The 16,527-nt window shown below is 38.3% G+C and overlaps 1 non-coding gene across 1 annotated transcript; it reads right to left on the bottom strand.

Annotated features, from left to right (window-relative positions):
- Positions 1 to 4,465: 4,465 nt before the first annotated feature.
- Positions 4,466 to 4,572, bottom strand: LOC138829925 (U6 spliceosomal RNA). The gene has a single exon (XR_011372790.1). It is a non-coding gene; the product is annotated as a U6 spliceosomal RNA (small nuclear RNA).
- Positions 4,573 to 16,527: the final 11,955 nt, after the last annotated feature.

Genomic DNA, 16,527 nt, shown 5'->3' with positions numbered 1-16,527 from the left:
TTGATCCCCCAGTGCTGCAGCTGGTGCACTGCAAGTCCATGCTCCTCTGGCACTGATGGGCATATGCAGGATGTCACCTTACCCGAGATCACAGGGACCAGAAAATGGAGGTCCGTGGGGATGCTGAAGGGGCTCCAGGGTGCTCAGCTGCCACAGCTGTCACAAGCCCGCTGGCAGAAGGGCCAGCACACGACTCTAATCCCCATTCTGCCCTAAAGTCTGAACCAAGGCTGGGCTTCCTGGCCCCAAGGGGGTGAATTTTCCACCAAGCATTCCTTCTCCTGTGGACTGTGCAGTGTACAAGCATGGTGTTCTCCACCCCACACCCATGGGGGCAGGCAGTGACCCCACAACAGAGTCTCACTGGGATGGAACTTGCACCCAGGGCCACCGAAGACCAGTACCAGCACACCTGGCAGAGGAGAGGGCAGCAGTGGACTCAACTCCAGCCCCATGGCTGCCAGATCCTGGGTGAAATGGAACAAGTGAGAATGGGAAGGGAGGTGGGCAGGGTGGGCAGGGCTCATCTGGCAATGGTAGGGACCATGCACACACACATCCCTTCACTGCACATCCACCACAAGGGAGGGGGCCCCACTTCTCAACGGGTGACCTGAAGAGGCCCCACACCCACAGGGACTACATAAATGGAAGTTCACGTGGTGATATTGAAAGGGCTCCAGGGTTCAGCCTTGCTTCTGCACTGATCAACTGGCACACACACAAAAAAAAGGAAAAATGACCACTACACCTTTTCATCAATGATAACCTATTATACTTTCAAAACAGTTTTACTTTCCTCTTGTCCTATATTTTTGCATGGGGACCTCTGAATTAGCCAGAAATCTCCAGGATTTCTTCATGCACAGTAATACAAATAAATATAGCTTCTATTCTTTTTTGAATTAAGGGAGGTTGCATTTAGTTCTTTCCCATGTTTGATTCATGAAAAAGAAATCCTGAAGTGTATCTGTAAAACACAAAACTCAAGCTACCCAGAGAGAGAATCACATGATTAGTGGTTCAAATGATATTTCATCTTTGCATTTCTTTAGAAAATTGCATACTTGGGGCTGGGAAGGTGGCTCAGTGGTAGAGCGCTTGCCTTGCATGCATGAGGCTCTGGGTTTGATTCCTCAGCACCACATAAGCAAATAGAAAAAAGCCAGAAGTGGTGCTGTGGCTCAAGTGGTAGTGTGCTAGCCTTGAGCTGAAGAACTGAGGGACAGCGCCCAGGCCCAGAGTTCAGGCCCCACAACCGGACCACCCCCCAAAAAGAAAGAAAGAAAGAAAGAAAGAAAGAAAGAAAGAAAGAAAGAAAGAAAGAAGGAAAGAAAGAAAGAAAACTGCATACTACTTTCTACAATGAGAATATTAACCTGTATTTTGACCAAGAGAGTACAAAATTTCCTTTCCTCCACACTCTCACAACATTATTACCTTCTGAGTATTTTCAAGGGCAGGTTTTTCCTATGTGCAGTACCCCAGACTGGCCTTAGAATCAAATCCTCTTACTCCAACCCCCTAAATGCTTGGAATTACAAGCTTTTACCACCACACCTGACTCCTTTGATTTTGTTGATAAGAGTTATAATAGTTATGGAGTAGTATCATAGTAATTTTGAGTTGCATTTCTCTAATGACTTCTGTTCAGAAAGCATTAAGCCAGCATAGAAGTGGTATTAAACACAAATTTGTAAACCCACTGGTGATTTTCAGGGCTTTTTGGAAAGCAGGTCTATTCAGAACTTTCGTCCATATTAAATCAAGTTTCTTGTTAATCTCATCTTTAATATCTCTATACAAAGTGAATACTTAATTCAATATAGTAGAAAAGAAAAATTAAGCAACTCCTAACATTTTTTACTTTTCAATAAAATGATATTGCTTAAATCAATTTCTGTTTATGCTTGAGACTATACTACTTAATTTGGTTAGACCTTTTACAAAGCTTTATATACTTTATTTATTTTATGTTGATTGCTCTTTCCAAATCCTGCATGTCTAATTTTGGTTTCTTTCAGTCTCATGTAGTTCAGATTTCAAACCGAAGAATAAATGGAAGGAAACAAACAAAAAAAGAGTTCCTCTCATCTGATGATGCCTCTACAAGAATGAGGAAAGAGTTCATCCTGCTAAGGATCTATGATAGAATTTCAAAAAGAGAATTCATTCTTCTAGGTTTTCCCTATCTTTGTGATGTACCTTATATAAAACAAAATATACTGCTCAGATACTCTTACGTTTTATCAGTTTTGTACATTTTCATACGGACTTCACATCTGTCTACAACATTCCTTCTTTATAAATGTCCCTGATATTTTTACACTATCAAGACATAAGATAACCAGTTTGATTTACAGCATGAGAGTTATCCTCTTGGCTTCCTTGGAAGCAGAGCATGGTCAATAGATAACATTACTTCTGGTTGCTCACTTCATGTAATGGTTTCTGTAATACATTTTATTTAGTATTTAAAAAAGCTCATTCATAGAAGTTTATGTTAAGTTTTTCACAAGTTTTATTGCTCTTAATTCTTAAGATAACATTTGCTATAATACTAATATTATTACCATTTAAGTGTTGGGAAAAATTGTAATTAAAGGCACTAAATGCATGGCCCAAATACACACAGTGAGGAAAAAAATGAGTCAAAGTTTCCAAAAGTCTTTCAGCAATTCAGAAAAGGTAGGTAAAATCTCACCATTCTCTTACACTCTAAATTCAATATTAATATTGCTCAAGAAATAATAGCATAGCAATTATTGCCGATGATGATTGTTTTCTGTCACAATTTGTCTTCAACACAGACTGTGTTGGTGACATTGCGTTATCATGCACAGAATTGAGCTTATACATTGAGTTTCAAAGACAGCCAAATTTCTTCTGTACTACAGTTCCATTTTTCTTTTTAAAAAGTACCAAAACTTTTAAATATCATCACTTTCTGTCTTTTAAGAATCCAAAAGAGAAATAAATTCACATTTAATTTAATAAATTCACCTTTGCTTTTAAAGCAAAGTGCTTTAAAAGTAGGAGATGATAAAAACAGGCCCCCACGAAGTAAATTTTCTTCTACATTTAAAATTATTCTGAAAACCTTGTGCTGGTTGGTCACACCCGTAATCTTGTTTACTTGAGATATCTACTCAGGAGGCTGAGATCTGTGGATAACAGTTGGAAGCCAATCAGGGCAAAATTATTTTTGAGATTATTTTTCAAAAAAAATTAATGAACTAGCAAAGAGCCAGGAGTGGAGATGTCGTTCATATAGTAGCTCACCAATCTAGAGAGGAAAGGCCTAGCAAGACCTTAAAGCCCTGAGTTCAAATTCTGAGCACTCCAACACACTTGTGTACCCGTGTGCACACACACACACACATTTATTCAAAATACCCTCGTGTCAGTGTTTTGCATTAATTTATTTGTTAACAAGATTATATGGATAAAATAAGGGAAATAAACTCTTCAATCTCAGAACATTTTTATACATTTTTTTTTATTTTAAAAATACTGCACAGAGGGGTTACATTTACATGAGCAAGGTAATGAGTACATTTCCTAACAAGCATTGCTACCTCCTCCTTTATTTTTCCCCCACCATCCCTTCTCTCCCACCTCCACAAGTACACTCCACTCCTCCTCTCCCCTTCCCCTACCTAAATTGTAAAATTCATTTTTCATCATACGTCTTGTGCATCTCATTTTTACAATGGGTCAACCCATATCCCTATTTAAGCATTTTGTTGTTTTCTTCTTCTCCCCAAATTAGAGAAACGTATATACAAGATGTAGGCGCACCATCTTCAAATACAGTGAAAAAAGGGGTTATAGCGTGGTTGAGGAACATATAAAGGAACAAAAAAAAATCACATCGTACAGTATAAGTATGTTAGAAATAATATCAAGATAGAATCACTTGTGTACCTATCTTGGTGTTCGTTTAGCTTAACATCATCTTATCTGGTCAAATGCACATAGCTTAAGACATTTTCTGATAATCCCGGACATATATTAGCTATTGAAAATAAGAGAAACCATGGGACCTATATTTCTTTGGAGTTGGCTTACTTCACTTAAAAATTTTTTTCCAAATCTTTCCATTTCCTAACAAATTGGGCAATGTCATTCTTTCTGATGGAGGCAGAGCATGCAATTGTATATATTTACCAGGTTTTCTTGATCCATTCATCTACTGAGGGGCATCTGGGTTGGTTCCATATCTTAGCTATGGTAAATAATGCTGCAATAAACATAGTTGTGCTGGTAGTTTTAGTATGGTCTTATTTGTGATCCTTTGGGTAAATGAACAAAAGTGGGATTGCTGGGTCATAGGGGAGCTTTATGTGGAGTCATTTGAGGAAACTCCATACTGCTTTCCAAAGTGGTTGAAGACTTTTACACTCCCACCAAGAATGCAGTAGGGTTCCCTGGTGGCCCCATCCCCTCCAGCATTTGTTGTTGTAAAAATATGGATTGCTTCACTCATTTTCGAGTCATCCTTGAGCAGGGGCCATGCTAATCTTCTCTGTATCATTCTGATGTTAGTGTATAGGCTGCCAGATTAAGCACAGAACATTTTTTATATAGAAGGTGTAATTTATTTTCTTAGTCAATTCCACAAAAATGTAAGTTCAAAAGAATTGTCATGAAATTTTAGAATCATGCATTTCTTACATAAGCACACATTTTTGATGTTGGCATAATTTGTGGAGGGGAAGGGGAAAATGTTTAAATAGGGATACAAGTAGACCCATTGCAACAATGAAAGGAACTTTACAACTTTGGTATCTCTACAACTGCCATACCTGCAGATTGTAACTTGATTGCTTCTTTTGAGGTAAGTATCACTATGCCTGGGTCTGCTTGGACTGTGGTCCTCCTAACACAAGCGAAACACATAGCACCCATCAAATGGTTAGAGTTTCTGAAACTTCTTTTTTTTTTTTTTTTTTTTTTGGTCTGGGCTTGCCTGGAACTGAAATTCTCTAATCTCTGTTTTCTAAGTAGATAATATTACAGGTTTGAGCCACTTTATCCAGTAAAAGTATACAATTTCAAGATATCTTGATATTGCCTATATTTGTGCTTAACATATATAGCTAACCTTAATTTTCTCCCTCTTTTGTTTAGTACTCTGAGTTGAAAACGTTGACTTTCTTGATATACATGGCTTTGTTTTGGGTGGAATCCCATCACAATCCAAAAAAATCTTCCAAAAAGTTTATGTTAAGAATCATGGAAAAGAAGGCTTCAGGTTGGAAAGAAAACACTGATCCTTAACTTATAATTGCAGTATATTTATAGTGTTAGTCAATACTTTCTGAAGTATGAGAAGAGAAGGAAGACAGAAATGTGAAAGATGTCAGGTCTCTGTGGAATTTCTGTAGTTGTCACTTCATGTTATATTCTTCCTTAAAACTTGCTTTATTAAAAGCCTCTGGGTGGATATTAGTTGGACTGATTGGTAACCTTACCCAAGAAATGAAGCTGATTTTAGAAGGCTGATGATTTGGTAAATAAAGGAATGATGAAAATGAGAACAGATATTGTCACAGAATGAGCCGACAAGGTTCATTGCTGAACAGCAAAACAAAGCAGTTTCAAGTCCGATGATGCACATTGGAACATATATAGATATATATATATATATGTATACATATACAAACATACGTGAAAAAGTATATATGCAGTAGAATACAGAGAAAGTTTGTGTGACAAGTATTAAACTATATCAAACTGGTTGCAGGAAAGGTCCAGTAAAATATCAATAGTTTAGCATAGATTTTGCATAGATTTCTAAAGGATGAAAATTCTTCCCTCATTTTATACTTTACAAATATCCTTAGTATATTTTAAGTTTTTTATATTGTAGTTGGAACATGTATATAATGCTGAGAATTGGAATTACATAAAGTATGCAACATGAATAGGCCAGCCAGAATAGGAAAGTTCATTAGATTCTTATTTCCAATTAACCACCAGGAGAAAAGGAGTTCCAGTTCAGATTTTATGTAGAGCACTGGCCTTGAACACAAAACGACCAGTCAGGCCATGAGTTTAAGCCCTAAGATCTACAGAAACAAAAACACAAAATATAACTTGGAGTTAGATATTTTATAATGAAGCATTTTTTATATACTCTACATTGTTAGAAAGACTAGATTTCTGTGTTAGCTTTATAACCTACCATAGTAAATGATATTGTCCATTTATTAAACAGAAAGGCTTCCTCAGATTTATAAGTTTGAAGGTTTCAGTGTATGTTCAGTCGGTTTTATTGTTTTGGTGGCCTGTGACAAGACAATGTCAAGGTGAGGAGTATGACAAAAAGAAATGTTTTTGACCTAGAATGATTAAAAGAGAAAAGAAGAAAGAAGATGAGAGTGCATGTTCTCATAGGTTTTATTCTGAAGAACTTAATCTCCAGAAGAACTATTCAGGTATTCTCCACAGTCTGGGAGGAAATGGAAAGTCATTTTTCTTTAACACATAGGTCTTTCTGGGGCATTGTAAATTCAAATGGCAACATCTTCACCAATGATAATGATTTGTCCAGGGGTGGAAGCAACTAGATATTGCTATAAATTCCAATCAGATCCTTTTTCTTCTCATACCATGAAAGCCTGCCACAATTCCCAATCAAATCCCATCAAAGATTCAAACATTAATGCTGTCCCAAAAGTTCTGTATGCAAACCCAGGTACATTCACTTCATTTAAGACGGCAATAGTATATGAAAATTTTAAGTCTTCCATAGAAAAAAATTCATATTAAGTGAAGTAAGCCGGTACCAAAGAAACTTAGGTCTCATGGTTTCCCTTATTTGCAATAACTAGTATTTGTCTGAGTCAAGCAGAAAAGGTCAGATAAGTTGATTTTAGGGAAGTGAACCCTAATATATGTATTCAAATTTTTTTTCTTTCAGGTGATTGTTTCTACACATTTATAAGATTATTTCTTTGTTGCTTTGTATGTCCCTCCCCCATGGTATAACCCTGCTTTCACTGTATTTGAGGTTGGTATAATTTGTGGAAGGGAAGGAAAAAAAACAAATCGTTTAAATAGGGGTACAGTTGGATCCTTTGGAACAATGAGATGTACAAGTCGTTATATGGAAAAACGAACTTTACAACTTTGGTGGGGGCGGGGAGGAGGATTGCGTGGAGGGGGAGGGGGTGGAAGGATGGGAAGGGAAGGGATGGGAAGGGGGAACCAAGGAGGAGGCTACAATGCTTGATAAGAAATGCACTCATGGACTAGGAAGGTGGCTCAGTGGTAGAGCGCTTGCCTTGCATACTCAAGGCCCTGGGTTCGATTCGTCAGCACCACATAAGCAAAAAGAAAAAAGCCAGAAGTGGTGCTTTGGCTCAAGTGGTAGAGCACTAGCCTTGAGCTGAAGAGCTGAGGGACAGCACCCAGGCCCCAAGACCAGACCCCCCCCCAAAAAAAAAGAAAGAAAAAGAATAAAAAGAAATGTACTCATTATCTTGCCCATGTAATTGTAACCCCTCTGTACAGCGTTTTCACTATAAAAAAAAAGAAAATTTTAAGTCTTCCAATTACGTTGTCACCAAGGAAACAATTACAATATTTCCTTAAAAAATATCTAGATTGTAGAACACTTTAATCAGAAAATTGAAGGAGTATCCATTATAGGATTTAATTTAAATATTTAGTCACTGAAATGGATATTCTATATCCACAACTTAGAGCCCTTTCAAAATACATAATTACAAACCTCATCCATTACCATCTTCCGTGAAGACAGTCCTGGCTGAAAACAAACCAAATGTGGTAAACCAATTAAAATGTATGCCATTGTCAAATGCTGTTGTTTTAAAGCATGGAAGTGACAGCACAATTAATGCCAGTGAACAGCTGGTTCTAAGGAGTTTGGAAAGTGATTACTTTGTACTCTAGGTGGAAAAATCCACAGATGTTTCCGATTGTGCTTCGTTTTGGCATTTGTAAGATATATTTTGGAAAGCACAATGAATGAAAGCATGTTGTTTTATAAAGATTTGCTGGCTGACAAACTAGGGAAAGAAAACTTATTGAAATGTTTCAAATGAGAAGACAGACAACAGAGTGTGTAAAATGTGGTATGCAGCTTTAAATACAGACTGAAGCAAACCAAAGAATGGGAAAAAATTTTTCCTTAAATGCTTTCTGGGTATATTGTGCTATACACTATAATGATGAAATGATCATTTCTTTGGAAAAGTCATGAAAAAACACTGTCACCTGTTGAATTTCTTTATAAAGTGAATCTTAAATGACAAGAATGAAGAAATTTAAATATGTTAATAAAACATTATCAAGTATTACTTTAATTTTTGATTAAAAGTTAAATCAAACTGACAGACTATTAGTCCATTAAGATTAATGTTTCCTGTCATATGTTATTTTCTTTTTGTTCCTCTTTTATGGGTGGTGATTTTTTTTTCAGAAAATTTATGCTGTCATAGAATCAGAAAGTTTTTTTTTATTAAATTAAGACAATAGTAGGCTCATTTTATGCCAAACCAAAATATAAACACCAAAAACATTTTTCACTAAAAAAACACTCAAAAAATCATGAGGTTTTGGGGGAAGATGGAGGAGGAGAAGCTGGAGGGTAAACAAGCTCTTACATAGAAAGCAGTTTAAATGTTCCAGTCACACCAAGTGTGCCATCACAGTACAGAGAGTTTGGCCAAAGATGGAAAATCCAGGCAAGATGACAGATCTGAGCACTTGCCAGTAGCCACAGCTGAGGTGGCAGTAGGTACAGCGCCAGTGGCTATAGCCACCATACCTACAGAGAGAGTCCATGACAAAGGCCCCAGATGTGGCTGGTGAGCAGATTCTACTCAACACCAGCAAGAACTGACAAGGAGCAGATATCTTCATCCTGCAGATCACAGACCAGAGATGACCCAGAAACCAACACTCTTACATGAGTAGAATCCTGACATCCTTACTCCTTCTCAGGGATCAGAGGAGGGAAGGCCGCCCCTCCCCCACTACCAGAGATCTCCATCTATGTTACTGACCTCCCCAGGGCTGAGCAGCTAGCTCCAATTCAGGCCTTGGAAGAAAACAAAAGAGTCATTTAGTAGGTCACAGGAAGTAGACATGACCTGTCAGGCTCAGCTCCACACAGGGAAATGTCACCCCACCAAGCCAGTGGAGCCTCTGTGGAGTGATGTCCTTCACATGGTAAACAGAGCCAGAGGCTGCCCCTCCCTACAACAGCCTAGACAAACAATTGAAACTAAGTAAAAAAAAACCAAAAACCCTGAGAATGGGTTCCATGAGTGTTTCAGGAGTTGCCCCTCAGGGAAAAGCTACCATTTTCTGAAAGGCCCCACTCCTACCTCATCACGGCATTTACATACTGGAGGAAACTGCCATCTCCCTCTTTGGTGATATTCAAAGCATATCTCCCTCCCACTGAATAGCCTGGGAAGAGGATCACAAAATCCTGGGTAAAGCAGAGCATTTTTCTGCCTGCACAAAAAAAACTGACTTAAGAAACCAGTCAAGCAAAATGAAAACTAAACACCACAAGCACACCAGAGACTCCACCAAGAGACAGGTTATAGACACAGGAGAGATACAGGGTCTTATCATCCCCCCCCCAAAAAAAAAAAACCCAAATAAAAGAACTCTTCTTTTTAACCTTTTTTTCAATTTTTAAAAGTGTTTGATGTTAATTTTTTCTCATAATTTTTATTTTTGATGTGTGTGTGTGGGTTTAATCTCTTTTGACCTTTTGGTCCACTTTTTATTGTTTTCATTTCTTTCTCTCTCTCTTTCTTTTTGTTTGACATAATTGCTGTTCTGCTCATCCCCAGATACATACCAGTGGTCAATTATTAGACCTTATCCCCCATTGTGTACATACTTAATCCTGAAATTTATTACTCGATTCAAAAAATCTTAGGCTTAATTTCTTTAATGGCAGTATTATCTCTTTATACCAGTATAATTTTAAATTAACTAATTTTAATTTTCTTTTATTTTTTATTTTTTCATGTTTCCTTTCTATCCCTCCTCTCCTCTCAACCTATCCTTTTCTTCTCTCCATATCATTTCTTTAAAGTTACATAATTTTTAAGTGTTTCACTTCTTAGATTTAAATTTTTGTTTATCCATTTTTTTTTTATTTTTAAAAAATCTCTCTCCAATCATTCTGTACAATGCATTTCCCTCTCAGAGATTAGGACTTGGTTAAATTCACTCTTTTTTTCCACCAGATTTCTTTTTTTAAAAAAATTTTTTGGGGAGGGATCCAGTCGTGGGACCTGAACTCTGGGCCTGGGAGCTGTCCCTCAGCTCTTCAGCTCAAGGCTAGCACTCTACCACTTGAGCCACAGCGCCACTTCCAGCTTTTTTCTTTTTGCTTATGTGGTGCTGAGGAATCAAACCCAGGGCCTCAGGCATGCAAGGCAAGCACTCTACCACTGAGCCACCTTCCCAGCCCAAATTCACTCTTCTTTTACCTCTCCACATCCCTCTAATCCTATTTTTCTCCACAATTCTCCCTAAACCTAATAATTTCTGGTGTGTCAAATCCTTTTTGCTTTTATTACCCTATTAGTCCATGGTTGTTTGATGATGAATAGATTGTATCTGATGTACTAGATTGTATCTGCAGCCATTTTGACTGTGCAACTACAGGACTCCGGTTGATGCTTGCCTTAAAATAGTGGTCTAGCACAAAATTGGTTTACTTTCATACCAAATGGGCAGAACAAGCCAGAAAACACAAAAAAATGGCAAGTCTGGGTATGTGAATTCCCACTCATGATAATCAGGTGACAGAATATTAATGAATAATCCAGAAGAGACTACCCAAAAAGCTCTACAAGCCTTACTGGTATACATGGTGAATGAATAGATTGAAAGTTTGCAAAAGACTCAGTGTGAGCGAGATAGAGAGCTAGAGGGGGCAAACCAAAGATTAATACAGGAATCTTGTGAGCATGAGGAAGCTACTCAAAGATTAATACAGGAATTGCGTAAGCAGGTTAAAAACAGTCAAAGAGAAATACAGAAATTGCATGAGAAGGCTGAGATCAGTCAAAGAGAAAGACAGGAATTGCATGATTGTGAGGAAGCTGTTCAAAGAGTAATACAGGATTTGCGAGAGAAGGATGAGAATAGAGCAAGATCAATAAAGGCATTCATGGAATCCATGAGCAGACAGCTGAATGAATTAAGGGAGACCACAAAGGGAATGCTCAATGGAGCCCAAGAAAAGTAATGGGAGTCCAAGGAAACCATAACGAATCAACTAAGTGATTTGAGAAGAAACACTGACCACCAAATTAAGGAAGTAAAGTTCATACAAGACCTAAAACAAAGCTGCAACAAAGAATTTGAAGCCAGCAAAGCCAAACAATTAGAAGGAAAAGAAATAAAAAACTAAGTAGAAAGTCTGGACAGTTGGTTAGACCATGTAGAAGATCGGATCTCAGGAATTGAAGACAGCTTAGATATTATAGAGAAAGAATGTATAACTATCCAAGACAAATCCAAGAAATATGATAGATCTATTCAACATTTGGAAAGCACCATCAGAAGGCCTAATCTGAGGGTAATGGGTGTAGAGGAGCACCTAGAGACAGAAGTTAACGGTTTAGGAAATTTATTTCACAGAATCGTAGCAGAGAATTTCCCAAACATGCAAAAAGATAGGCCTATTCAGATACAAGCTTTTAGAACCACCAAACCAGACTGACAAAAGATACTTAAACATGTCCTACACATAGAAAACCAACAAGAGCACAATAAAGGCCAAGAAACACGATCCAAGGGAATTAAATTAGAACTCAACACTGAAAGCCACCAAAGAAAGTCCTGTAACACATGGAGGCTGAACAACACACAGTTGAATCACCAGTGGGTCATGGAAGAGATTAGAAAGGAAATGCAAATGCTCATGATAGTCTACAAAAATGAACACATAAATTACCAGCACCTCTGGGACACAGGAAATGCAGTACTCAGAGGCAATTTTATACCTCTGAGTTCCTACATCAACAAATTAGAGAGATCTGAAACCAACAATTAATGAGATATCTGAACCTCATTGAAAAAGAGCAACAAAATAAACCCCAATCCAGTAGATTGAAAGAAGTAATTAAAATTAAATCAGAATTAAACGAATTAGAATCCAAAAAAAAAATAGAAAGAATCATCAAAACAAAGAGTTGGTTCTTCAAAAAAATTAACAAAAATTGACAAACGTTTAGCAAATCTTATCAGAAAAAGAAGAGCACACACAGAAATAAACAAACTCAGAGATGAGAATGGAAACATCACCACAGAAACAACCAAAAATCCAGAACATTATAAGGGAATACTTCTCAAATCTTCATGCTAATAAGTTTGAGAACCTGGTAGAAATGGACCTTTTCCTAGCAAATATTGACATGCCAAAACTAAACCAAGATGAGTTAAATCGAATTAACAGGCCCATATCATGCATTGAGATAGAAGCAGCAATAAGAGAACTCCGATCTAAGGACCAATGGATTACAGTGGAATTCTACAAGGCCTTCAAAGCAGAGCTCACACCAATACCCTCCAACTCTTTAATGAAATTGAAAGAGAAAGTGCACATGGAACTCATTCTATGAAGACATCCTAACCCTCATCCTAAAACCAGGCAAGGACTCATCAAAGAAAGAGAACTAGAGACTCATTTCTTTGATGAACATTGATGCAAAACTTCTCAACAAAATTTTGGCCAATCGACTTCAAGAATTCATCCAAAAAATCATACACCACGATCAAACAGGATTCATTTCAGGGATGCAAAGCTGATTCAATATATGCAAATCAATTAATATAATAATTAATATAATATATTAATATATATTATATAAGGCCCAAATAAATATAGGTCCCATGGTTTCCCTTATCTACAATAACTAGTATATTTTTGAATCAAGCAGGAATGGTCAGATAAGTTGATATTAGGCGAAAGATAAGAACTCAAATGGGTTTTTTTTCTCTTGATATTGTTTCTAGCATATTTCTAAGGTGATTTCTTTGTATGTCCCTCCCCCATGGTATAACCCTTGTTTTCACTGTGTTTGATGTTGGTATAATTTGTGGAGGAGAAGGGAAAAGCAAATTCTTTAAATAGGGATACAGGTGGACCCATTGCAACAATCAGATGTTCAACACGTTATGTTGGAAAACAAACTTTACAACTTTGGCGCATGGGTTGGTTTGGGGGTGGGGAGTTGGGAAGAGATGGTAAGGGGAAACAAAGGAGGGGCAACAATGCTTGATAAGAAATGTAATCATTTCCTTGCTCATGTAATTGTAACCCCTCTGTACGTATTTTCACAATAAAAAAAATCATGAAATTTAAAGTAAAAATCCATGTCAATTTTTTGTTGTTGTTGGTGGTCGTGCAGCTTGAATTCTGGGCCTGGGCGATGTCTCTCAGCTCTTCAGCTCATTGATACCACTGTACCACTTGAGCCACAGTGCCATTTCTACTTTTCAAGTGGGTTATTGGAGATAAGAGTCTCACAGACTTTTCTGCCCAGGCTGGCTTTGAACCACTATCCTCAATCTGAGACTCCTGAGTAGCTAGGATTACAGGCATGAGCCACCAAAGCCCAGATCCAAGTCAATTTGTAAAAAGCAAACTTATTGAAACTTCTGGCTTTTTCCAATAAACAATCTTACTTTTTATTATTGGTTTATAACTATGAGTTATTTTTAGATGTAACCGTGAACTTTTTAATAGAATCAAACATAATTTTTACTATTACTCAGTATCTCACAAAATCCACTGTAATTAGCTTTCCCCAAAGTAAATTATTACATACTCCATTACTCACTATTATTACACTCTATATTACATATAGTGTGAAGTGAAAATAGTTTGGATCATTTCATATAAATTATTAGATGGTATTTTAGCATTATAAATTCACATCTGTGATTTTAAAAGAAGGAAAGAAGATTTTAGAGTTAAAATCAAATGTAAATGTGTTGTGTGTCCTAATTAAAGCAAAATTTATGAGTCCATACAGACAAATTTATTTTCTTTCCACTAAAGGCTTTGAAGTAATACTATTGGAAATAGTGAGGCAAGAGGAGGAAGAATTCAAATCATGTCAAAGAATGTGTCTGTTATTCTGCTACCCCCTCCATTAAGAAGACCTACCCGGTCCAGATATCACAAAACTTCAATTATCTCTCTTAGAAATCTATTTGGAAAAGTTCTAAATCACTGATTATTTATGTATTATCTGTTAAATGAAACAAAATATAGACACAAAACAACTGAAATAAAATGCACACATATGTTGAAGTCACCAGAGGTGGAAAAACAACCAACAAAGTAGAACTCCCCCAGGAACAAAAACTTGTTGTGCCTGTTTGTTTTTAAGCACAAAAACCTGAAATACATGTTACCCTTGAGTAGATCCATAAAGATAACTGTGTCTCAGAAATATGGTTGTGTTAATTTGTAATTAAATTCATCTAGATGAATGTAATATAGCAAATCAAGTGAATGGATCAAATTGTTTAAAACAAATGTGACTGTATGTGGAGTGAGAGCTGCACATATTAAAAGAATAAAATAACAAAAATCATGACATACTTAAAAAATTCAGAAATGCAACGAATAAGACCAATGGTATCCATATTGAGACCTAAATCCTACTGATTTAACAAGAACAAAATATGCAAATAATAGAATCTGAGCAGGGTACCTGAGTGTACATAATTTTAAACTACTCCAAATTGTAGAAGACTGAATGTAGGTTATCTAAAGGAAAACATCAACCCATGATATAAATGACATTGAAAATTTCATGAAAAGATAGAAGTAGTTTCTAGAAAATACTATTTTAATAAGTGGTGATCAAAATCTTTCTAGTACTGACAAAATTGCATACCTATTTAGTTAGATCCAAAAAAGACTCAAGTTACGCAAGCTGATTTGAAACTTTGGCAAAGTAGCAGGATACAACTATATCGTTATTATGGATGCTGACTCCGGCATGGAATTAATTTCCTCTTTGATCTGACAAATGAATATATGAAAGAACAGAACTTCAGCTAAATATCAAGACCTAACTAAACATAGAACCAGAAAAGTGATCATGCAAGCCGTATTGCAAATGGGATAAAAGGAATATCAGTCATACTGATTCTGTATTTAATGTAAATGCTGATTTTTTCATAAATTGTTTCCTTTAGCTTGCATTTTTAAAACATTGGTAACTAATTTTGGATTCTTCCTTCAATTTAGTACTGAGTATAATGTATCAGTTCAGTTCCTAACCCATATCCCCAGCACTCACACACACACACAAACACACATACACACAGGAGCTTCACGATGCACCTGCTTGGTGTGTGGAGTGGAGGGGGATGGAGGAGAGTCTCCTCCAGTGGTGGGGCTGAGGGGAGATTCAATCTCCTGGGCCGGTACTGGGGGTGAGGGGTAGTGCTGAGCTGAGGTAAGGCTGCAATTGCCATGATCTGGAAGCCTTAAGACCAAGTCAGGGCTGCGATTGTGGCCAGGGGTGGGGGGCAGGGTCCAGGGGAGCAGGGGTCGGGGTCCAGGGGCACACTTTGGTGGCAACAATGGCCAGGGGTCAAGGGGGCAGGGGCGCATGTGCCTCAGGGCGGGGTTGCCCAGGAGAGGAGTGTGGGGCCAAGAGAGAGCTGAGAGAAGAGAGAGCATGAGCACAGGCAACAGTGGAAACGGCTTCAGTGGCTGGCGGCTGCTCTGATCATAGCATGGGTCCTGGTCGGAAGTGCAGAGCATGTGGCGGCAAGGCATCTATGGCTGCTGAGGCTGTGGCATCTGAGGAGAAGGAGCAGAGGCTGCATGCAGCCCCCCCAAGTGCCAGCAGAGCACCGCCTCCTCCCAGTAAGGCTGCTTTTCAAACATGGTGCTGCCAGCTCTGATCCGCAGAGCTTCTTGCAGTCACTTGGAGGAGATGGGGCACCCCTGGCTTGCTTGTGGCCCTTATTTGGTCCCGGCCCCAGATCCTCAGACTCTGGGCGAGCACCTGATGGCAGCCTATAGCTTCTTCCAGCACACACGTAAGTGGACGCCCTGCAGGCCAGCACCCCGCGATCCACCCCCTGCTACCTCCCCACACCACCTCTGACACACATACAACTGGCCTGTACCCCCAACCCCAGCTGTCAACAGTTCTGACTGGGTGATCATATTTCCCAGGTCTGTCAGCTTCTGCTAGTGCTCCCAGTCCATCTGGTCTCCTTGTACTCCCCAAGAATCTGCCAAGTCGCCCAGAAGTATGTAGGCTGGAAGCAGGGAGTCCATCCATGTATATAGCATTTAGGACCCCATCAAAGTATCCAACAACCCCCCTCCACCCCAGGTCAGACACCTCTCTGGAGGCACCATGACCCCCTGCTTTGTTTTCTGTCCAGGCTCTGAGGAGCCACATGTCTGGGGACTCCTTCACCCAGCGTCCTGGCCTAGGGTTTTGGTGAATGGGGAGTCAAGGCTAGTTGTTCCCAAGG

Source organism: Dipodomys merriami, unplaced genomic scaffold (assembly GCF_024711535.1).
Source record: "Dipodomys merriami isolate MVZ:Mamm:240054 unplaced genomic scaffold, mDipMer1.0.p SCAF_179, whole genome shotgun sequence".
Classification (NCBI taxonomy): Eukaryota; Metazoa; Chordata; class Mammalia; order Rodentia; family Heteromyidae; genus Dipodomys; species Dipodomys merriami.
This window is presented reverse-complemented; position numbering and strand designations above follow the sequence as displayed.